The sequence below is a fragment of the Ictidomys tridecemlineatus genome, chromosome 15, assembly GCF_052094955.1.
Source record: "Ictidomys tridecemlineatus isolate mIctTri1 chromosome 15, mIctTri1.hap1, whole genome shotgun sequence".
In the NCBI taxonomy this organism is placed as follows: Eukaryota; Metazoa; Chordata; class Mammalia; order Rodentia; family Sciuridae; genus Ictidomys; species Ictidomys tridecemlineatus.
In genome coordinates, this window is record NC_135491.1 from 59,564,315 (window position 1) to 59,571,977 (window position 7,663).

At 57.4% G+C, this 7,663-nt stretch overlaps 1 long non-coding RNA gene across 1 annotated transcript; it reads right to left on the minus strand.

The window, feature by feature from the left end:
- Window positions 1-1,602: 1,602 nt before the first annotated feature.
- On the minus strand, window positions 1,603-4,758 carry LOC144371072 (uncharacterized). Its single transcript, XR_013431232.1, has 2 exons — window positions 3,039-4,758; window positions 1,603-1,893 (listed from the first exon to the last, which is right to left on the minus strand). It is a non-coding gene; the product is annotated as an uncharacterized LOC144371072 (long non-coding RNA).
- Between the last annotated feature and the right edge of the window lie 2,905 nt (window positions 4,759-7,663).

The window sequence follows — 7,663 nt, forward strand, 5'->3', positions numbered from 1 at the left end:
CAGACAGCCAAGACAGCCACCAGGTGATGAAGGGGTGGTTGTGTTTACAGCCCGGATGTGCTAGACCATAGTGTGATTCGCACCCAAGGAGGACGGACAAGGGTGGCTCAGGATTCCGTTACACCACTCAGGACGGGGCACAAGTTAAAACATGTGAATCATTGACTTCTAAATTTTTCCATTTAATATTTTCAGACTGTGGTTGACTGTGAGTAACTGAAACCATGGAAAGCAAAAATGTGGGTAAGGGGGGCCACTGTACACAGAAAACACATTTAGCCCAGTCCAGCATCCACTAGTGACACAAAGGAAGAACCGGCCATCGGTGTCGACAGAAGACAACCTCAACCTGTGACATTCTTCATGGGCACAGGCTGACAGCTCCTCCCTGAGCTGCAAACGAGGTCAGGACATGTGCTCCTGTCTCCTCTGTCCAGCAGTCTCCAGCCACGTTTCCCACAGTGAAATATGGTCAGGAAAAGAAAGGCATGCAGATTGGAAATGAGGAGTACGGTTGCCTTTATGTTCACGCAACATGACGGGGTCACTGTGCAGAACACCCAAATCTACAAAAAGGAAAGAAGAGAAGAGAAAGAAGAGGGAAAGGAAGAAGGGCAGGGTAATAAGTTCAACAAGACGCTGGACCCAGGTCCATGTGCAAAACCCGGTTTGCATCTATATGCACCAATTTAACTGAATTTGAAAGGTGATACAATTTACAAGGTCATCACAATGTAAACTGCACAGAGAGGAATCTTGCAGGTTATGTACAAGATTTGTATCACTTAAAACTAAAAAAACATTGATGAGAAAATTACAAGAAGAGACCTAAATTCATGAAGAGACGTACAATGTTCATGGATTTGAAGACACAGTCTTGCTAAGATGTCAGTTCCTCCCAAACAGATCTGTACATTCAGTGCAAGCCCAGTCAAAATCCCATCAGGCTCGTTTGTAAAAACTGAAGTTTAAATCCAAAATGTGTATGGAATTTAAAAAATTAAATAACCCAAACAATTTTGAAAGGAAAACACAATTAAAAGATCTATGCTGCATGATTGCAAGAGGTGCTATAATGCCTTAGTGATCGAGATAGTAGGATATAGACAGAGATCAATAAAGCAAAGTTGAGAAACAGTGTATACAGTTGACAGACTTTTTTTTTTTTTTTTTTTACTGGAGACTGAACCCAGAGGTACTTCACTACTAAGCTACGTCCCCAGCCCTTTTATATTTTGTTTTGAGCAGGGTCTTATTAAATTGCTGAGACTGGCCTTACAACTTGTAATCCTGCCCTGGCCTACCAAGTAGCTGGGATTTAAAGGAATGCACCACTGTACCCAGCAATAGATTTAAAAACAAACAAACAAACCCAAATCCAAAAACAGAAGCGCCCACAGAGCTCAAAGGAATAAAGATAATCTCAACAAATGGTACAGGAACTGAACAGCTTAGCTGAACATTAGTATATATAGAGAGACAGGGAGAGAGGAGGGACCTTTCACCTTCACTTCTATCTTGCGCTAAACACAAAATCCAACTCACAGTGGCCCGAGACCTAAAATTTAAGACCAGGAAATATCTAGAAGGAAACAGCAAAAATATTCTTGATGATTTATTAGGCAAAGGCTCTTAGCTAGAGTACAAAATGACTACAGAAAGCTTCTGCGTTTTAAACACACACTCAGGATGGAGAGCCGGCCTGCGAGTGGGCGAGTGTTCTCCCGGCCTGATGAAGCGCTGCGTCCACAATGCTGACGTGAGCTCACTGCTGGGAGGACAGCGGCGGGAAGAGAGGAGGCAGATGGAAGTCATCCGTGAGCTAATGCGGAAGCGTCCTCTCCTAGTGGCTGGGAAGTAAAACTCGGCATGATGACGACCAGCGCTGGCTTCCTAGAGAGGCGCAAACACAGGAGAGCGGTCATGGCCGCCCGCTGCAGCGGGACCCCAGCGGGAGGAGGAGCCCCACCTTGCCGGTCCCACACGGGATCCCGCAGGCCCACTGCCAGGGTCCTGCCCAGGAGAAGGCCTGTGTGTCCCCGAAACCACGTGGGGTGACCCCGGGACTCTCCCCTGCCCGCTGAGAGGCTGCCACTGCTGGAAGGTTGCAGTGGGCGCTCACGGGACACCCTGGGGAAGTGGTATGCAGAGGAGCCCCGGCAGGTGGGAGGGGGTGGCAGGGGGGGACCGGCTGCAGGGGACGAAGCCTGGCGTCCTGGTCTCTGGTGGGGCTGGCGGCCTCCTGTGAGGACACCTAGGGCCATCACACTGTGCCTCTGAAGGGCGCTGTGTGGACCTTCAGGCCCGCCCGGGGCTGTGGGCCTCTCCCAGAGTGTCCGCAGCGTCTGCTTCGCTGGTGTCCCTGGACACAGATGGCAGCCCTGTACCAGGGCTCCCTTGCACCCTGTCTGCCAGGGACTCTCCTCCTTGCTGCCCTTCTGCCTGCCCTGGCCCCGCCCTCTGCTCCTGCCTGGAGGCTGGGTGGGGAAGGGGGTCTGGGGGCCACGGGGGTCCAGCCTTCACATAGGCCTGTCGGGCGGGGAGGTCTGGCCACACTTGGGAAGGCGAGATCCCCCAGTGTCACAGCCACCCTGTGGGGTCAGGACCCTGGGGACAAGGCAGGGTGCCCCGCCTGGCATGGAGCATGAGCCGTGGGGCTGTCCTGGGGCCACCGCCTCCCACTGGTTCCCGCCTGCCACGGACTGGGCTTGTGCTAAGACACACGTGGGTGTACACACTCCTACACACAAAACTCACTCTCTCACTCATACAGACTCAGACACAGACATTCTCACATGCTGCACAACCCTCCCACACTGACACACTTGTGAACTCCCACACCACATACCGACACACACACTCACACACTAAACACCCAGCACACATTGCGCACCTCACACTCACAACCCTGACACACTCATGCACACTCTCACATGGTGCACATACCCACACCTGTGCACACTCCTGCACACACACGCACGTGCTCACGCACACAGCCTTTCCTGGGGATGAGACAACAGAGTAGCCACGTCAGTCACCTCTCTGTGCAGCAGGTGGTGGTTCTCATTGTCACAACTTGACAGTCGGCTTCCCAGGTGCCCAGGGGCTGGACGCTGGCTGGAGAGGGGTGGTGCAGCCCTCCCTCAGGGACACTGTGTCCTCTCCACACTGAACCCTTTGTCTGTGGGGTCCTGGCTGCTCATGGCTTCCCACTGGGCTTTGCTAATGTGTCCACCTTGGCCTGCCTCTCAGGTGGCCAATCAGAAGGCCAGGCGCCTCAGCAGTAGCCTCTGGAGACAGGCCACTCTCCCCCAGACGAGGGCCAGAAGGCTAGGGGCCTGTGGGGCTGCACCTGCCAGTTCTGTGCACAGGGTGCCGCTCCGTCCTGCCCCTGGGAGGTGCGCCAGACTCCAGCTGACGCCAGAGCTGATCTTGGCGTGCCACCTCCTCACAGGGCTCACGGCCTTCAGGCCACCTGCTTCCCCAAAGAGGACTTGCCGGGATGGAGCCAGAGTCAACAAATCAGAGCCAGCCTGGGTGCCCCGACAGGAGGAGGCGCAGTGGGTAGCGCAGGCGGGTAACCGCTGCTTCCCGGGGCAGGGCCTGCTCCCCACTCGGGCTGCGCTGGGGTATGGCCAGCCAAGCTCCAGAAGCCTGGTGACTCTCGGGGGGCTGGGCCGCAGAGGACTGCTCCTAGGATGCAAAGACACACTGGGACCCTGGACTCTGGTCCCCCCTGTGGGGCCTCCTGCAGGTGTCCTGCAGCTGGGGCGGGTGGCAGGTCTGGGGATGGAGGAGTGTGAGAGGAACGTCCTTCCTGAGGGGCGGGGCTGGCCTGAGGTCCGGCCTGCGGGTTGGGTCCCGCTGAGGTCCCCCTGAGAACCCTGGACCTGAGCAGGTGGACTAGGGTGTGGTACCCAGGCTGCTCTTTCCTGCTGTGACCCAGGAGAGCCACCTCACCGCTCAGGGTCCCTGGGTCCCTTGCAGCCTAGGTCAGCCCTGCGTGGTGCCCTGAGCGAGCCAGGAGCCCTGCCCAGGTGTGTCACTGGGGCTCGTTCTCTGTCCATGGCCACACTCACTGGTAAGAAGGCAGACCCTGCGGGGCCCGGGAAGGGGGCTGGGACGGCAGCACCGCCAGAGCCCCAGCTGTGACGGCAGAGGGCGTCTCCAGCCACGGAGGGCAGGCGGCTGGCCCTGGGGCAGGGTCTGCAGCAGCAGGGCCACCGTGGCCAGAGCAGCCCGGGGGCCAGGGCTCTCTTCCTCTTCCTCCTCGTCATCCTCTTCTTCTTCTTCTTCTTTTTGACTTGAAGAAATCTCTGTGAATCGAACCTCAGAAATGCTGAGAGAATCCAAAATGTGGTTTATGGAAACAGTCGGAGCAGTCCAGCCTGATTCCACATGGCCTGCGCTTTTTCCATCTGTGAAATCAAAACCAGACAGAATGCTTCATTAAGATGCAGCGCTGCGCCGGCCCCTTTCCCATGGCTAGTGTGGCAGGTCTCGGCTCCCTCAGCTTCTCGGGTGTTTGTTTTGGAGCCTGTCACGTCCCATCGGTCCTCCTCCTCCTCCTCCCCTGTGGCCCTTTCCCCCAGCAGGGTCTCCGGGAAGGGGCCTGGGGAGGCAGGCAGGGCTGGCGCGGCAGGCTTCTGGTCCGCCTCCCAGAGCCGCCCGCAGGGGCTGCGTGTCCTCTGCCTCTCACGAGGCCGCTGGCCGCTGTGTTCACCAGCGCTCCTCCCGTGACCCCGTTTCCACTGTGGAACTCGGGTCTTGGCCTGAGCTGATTCACACGCTTTCCAAGCAACCCGAGCCTCCCACCTCCTTCCCCTCGCCGTGACCCCCCCTGGAGCACCTTCCCCGAGCCTGGACAGCTCCCGTCCTTCCAGGGCCCAGTTCACATTTCACCTCGGTGACACCCCAACCTTCTTCCAGCCCCAGACACCACCCGTTGCTCCCCCCAGGCTCCAGAGCCTCGCACAGCGGCACCGTTGGGCTTATCACACTTGGGGTGAGCATCCCGTCTGCTTCACGTCCTCCGTGTAGACGTGGGACGTCCTGGCTGTCCCCCTGCATGCCCAGTCACTGTGCTGGGAAGGACTTGCAGCCTTGTCTGGCTCAGTGGATGGCCGCTGCTGGCCAGTAGTGTCCTGGGCTATGCAGGGGAGGAGGGAGTGGTGTCCCTGCACAGACGTGGCCTCCACCTGCGGCACTGAGTCTTGGAGGCCCACAGCCGGCTGGATCTCCGCCCCCCCCAAGGTTTTGACTTCTGCCCCCACCCAGGGCACCTTCCTTCCCTGGCAATTTGCCTCCTGAAGTTGCTGCCACTCAACAGCGATGGCAGGTGATAGAAAAAGAAGGTAGAACATGGGTTCCCTGCAAAGTCCACGTCCCCATCCCTGGAACCTGTGGGCCACACTGCCCTGCCCTGTAGCCGGGACTTTCGGACGTGATTTGCTGAAGGACCCTGAGGTGGGGGGTCCCTTGGATTATCTGGGTTGGGCGAGTCACCCAGGAACTTTGCAAAAGAAGGTGGAAGTCTGAGGAGGCCAGCAGAGGCCCAGAGGCCCAGGCCCTCTGAAACAGAAGGAATCGGGGGCCAAGGAGCGGGGCTGCCTGTCCCAGGCAGAAAGGACGAGGACATGGCTCTCCCCGGGAGCCTCTGGGAGCAGCAAGCCCTTCCCATGCCCTGGCCTTAGGACTCCTGACCGCCAGACGGGGAGAGATGAGTCTGTGTGGCTTGAGGGCCCTAAGCTCCTGGTCATTTGCTACAGCAGTGACAAGAAACTCACAATGGGTGAGGGACAAGATCCCATCAGTCTCTGTCTCTTGAAGGAACACCGGAGGGGAGCACAGAGGGTGGGAGGCTGCAGGCTGAGATGGTGGAGTGAAGACCTGGGGCCCGGGGCTCTGACCGCCCAGGCATCGGTCCCCAGGAGTCTCAGGTGACGTGGCCCAAACACAGTTTGTGTTCCCCCTTCCCCTTCCTTCAATCCCCCAGCTTCCTGTAGAGGATGAGGGTCTCTAACCCTCCACCGAGGGCCAGGGCAGGCCAGGATGCCTGCAGCTGGGCAGACGCTGCATCTGGAGTTAGCACGTGTGCATGAAGCCCACGACAGGCCCCTCACCAGAGTGGACCTCACTGACCCTGGCAACAGCAGGGCAACCCCCGCCACGGGACCACCGGCAGACCAACCGGCAGGGTCCGTCTGAGACACTGGAAACACTCCTCATCACGGATTTTTCTTCACTGGGCCACAGAGAGAGAGAAAGGGCTGAGGAGCTAAGTGCTCCAGAGGGGGAGGAGGCCAGAGAACAGCAAGAGGCCGCGTGGGGGAGAGGGCAGGAGCCGCCAGCTTCCCTGGGAGCCAGCTGGTCGAGGGCCCTTGCTCGTGTTGTTCACTCACAGATGGTCCCCGAACACCAGACAGAATGAGAAAGGGCCTGCTCCCAAGAGGGCCACGTGGGTGAGCGTGGACAGCTGCCCTCTTGGACTGTGGCCCTAGCCCTGCAGAGGGACTGCTCATTTCACGTTACCTGGGGATGGGCAGCTCCTGCGAGGCCTGGATGGTGTCCCCTCAAGTTCTCATGTCAAAGCCCCGGCCCCGTAAGGTGGTGTTTGGAGGTGGGTTTGGGAGGCCATGAGGATGAGGCTGGGCCTCACGGTGTCTCATGGGAGGACAAGTGAGAAGTGCCATCAGCAGGTCGGATGCCACCTCACCCAGTGGAATCTGCCTCCTCGGGGCTGTGAGGAGCTCCTGTGCGAGGCACTGTCCTGTGGGTTGGTCTCAGAGCCTGGGCAGCAGAGGCAGACGCTGTGTGGCCCCGAGGGAGATGGAGGGGGAGTGGCAGAAGGCCACAGTGGGCTCCCACTCCTGTCCTTGGCACCCAAGGTCATGGTGCAGTCAGGACCAGCGTCAGGAACGCGCCTCCTCAGTGACTCCTGGGGGGCAGTGTCAAGGGCTCATCTGCTCTATGGAGAAATGCGGGACACAGCGAGAAGTGAAAGGTGAGCGGAGACATTGGCTTGATTCCACCTCAGGAGATTTGGAGTCACACTGTCTCTAGGCCATTCCACTGGGTCTCAACTCCAGGTTCCCAGGAGTTAGGTCAGCTGAGCAGAGCCTGAAGGATTGTCCAAGATCCAGGTCACATAGCATGGGGAAGAGGAGGAGGGTCATCACTTTACTATGATGTTGGTGGTGGTGATGGTGATGGAGATGGTGGTGATGATGGTGGTGGTGATGGTGGTGGTGGTGATGATGATGATGGTGATGGTGGTGGAGATGGTGGTAGTGGTGGTGATGGTGATGATGGTGGTGATAATGATGATGATGATGGTGTTGATAGTGATGATGGTGGTGGTGATGGTGATGGTGATGATGGTGGTGATAATGATGATGATGATGGTGTTGATAGTGATGATGGTGATGGTGATGGTGGTGGAGATGGTGGTAGTGGTGGTGATGGTGGTGGTGATGATAGGGGTTAATGGTGGTGATGATGATGGTGGTGATGATGATGGTGGTGATAGTGATGATGGTGATGATGGTGGTGATGGTGATGGAGATGGTGGTAGTGGTGGTGATGGTGGTGGTGATGATAGGGGTTAATGGTGGTGATAATGGTGATGGTGATGATGATGATGGTGGTGATAGTGATGATGGTG